The sequence below is a fragment of the Salvelinus alpinus genome, chromosome 18, assembly GCF_045679555.1.
Source record: "Salvelinus alpinus chromosome 18, SLU_Salpinus.1, whole genome shotgun sequence".
Lineage (NCBI taxonomy): Eukaryota > Metazoa > Chordata > Actinopteri > Salmoniformes > Salmonidae > Salvelinus > Salvelinus alpinus.
The window spans coordinates 35,849,320-35,851,090 of NC_092103.1; positions in this window are offsets into that span (position 1 = coordinate 35,849,320).

Genomic DNA, 1,771 nt, shown 5'->3' on the forward strand with positions numbered 1-1,771 from the left:
GTTTTTATTTTGTGGCTGTTTTTAGCACCATAGCTTTTTTGAGCAGTGTGACTGTTTTCAACATTTTGGCTGACACATACACACACTTAAAACAAGGACTTGTTGTAAGTCCATGTGGGCCACCATCTTTATGCACCTCTACTATTGTCACTCTAACGGTGTAACCAAGGACAGATTGTTTAACCAATCAGCATTATGATGACCACCTGACCCATACAGAGTGTGTCTGGAAATGATGACTGTACTGTTAGCTTTGGCTGAGACAGACAGACGCTAGGCTGGCTGTTGTGTTTAGTTCTGTTGCAGAACCCTTATTCTGTACTATAACCCCATTTTCACTACACATTTTCAGAGGCATATACCTGTATATAATATAGTACAGTACATATACACATTTACATAATCTGCCACTAAACTAGGCTGTTGTTGATCAACCCGATTTTCAGCTATTGGAACATTTAGTGACATGAGTAGATTTTTTTTAAGGAGATGGCCGGATAGGAGCAAAAGCAGGGAGATAAAGTAGAGTTTATTTAAGGAGATGGCCGGATAGGAGCAAAAGCAGGGAGATAAAGTAGAGTTTATTTAAGGAGATGGCCGGATAGGAGCAAAAGCAGCGAGATAAAGTAGAGTTTATTTAAGGAGATGGCCGGATAGGAGCAAAAGCAGGGAGATAAAGTAGAGTTTATTTAAGGAGATGGCCGGATAGGAGCAAAAGCAGGGAGATAAAGTAGAGTTTATTTAAGGAGATGGCCGGATAGGAGCAAAAGCAGGGAGATAAAGTAGAGTTTATTTAAGGAGATGGCCGGATAGGAGCAAAAGCAGGGAGATAAAGTAGAGTTTATTTAAGGAGAACGGAATTCTGAACTCCTTTTGTATTTGTTATGTATTATTTATGATATACACAGGCCCCATGCTGGGATTGAATAGAGATCTCCACCCCATTACTGGTACTGGGCTCACTAGAGTGGTAGACTGTTCACCATGACCAGGTAAGAGACCAATGTTAAATCAGTCCAGTCAGGTAAAAGGCTTAACTGAATAAACAACAGAGACAACACATGAATATGAAAGTATTAAAATAGTTTAGCGGATGGCCTCGTCTGTGAAGCGTTACCCCCAGAGCCAGATGCTGGCTTGGCAAGTAGCCCTTTGGTGGGCAGCTGGCATGGAAACCCCCCATCCCGCTGAGTGAGAGGTTCCGATTACGGAACTTCAGCTGGTGGCGGTGGGTGGGGAGGTGGTGGGTTGACGGTAACACTTGCTGCAAGACAGCGAGAGATAGAACAGGGGTAAATACATCACAAGATGTATGCCCGTTGTTGAGAGGAGAGCAAGCTGATCATCGTACAGGGATTCCCAGGTTATTTAGCAAGAGTGGTGAGGTTCTATTATTCTTTTACATTTATATTTTATTTATTCACTTTTTCCCCAAACAATTACAAACATACATATACGAACCACAACATACAGACGCACACAAACATCGAATACACCCCAACGGCCCACCCATATGTTCATACCCCTAGGCTTACTATGCTGTTTTTCATGGTTCGGACTAGGCCCTTCTAGATGATTCTGTGCTTCCAACTTTGTGGCAGCAATATGGGGAAGGCCCTTTCCTGTTTCAGCATGACAATGCCACCATACACAAAGCGAGGTCCATACAGAAATGGTTTGTCGAGGTCGGTGTGGAAGAACTTGACTGGCCTACACATAGCCCTAACCTCAACCCCATCAAACACCATTGGGTTGAATTGGAACGCTGACT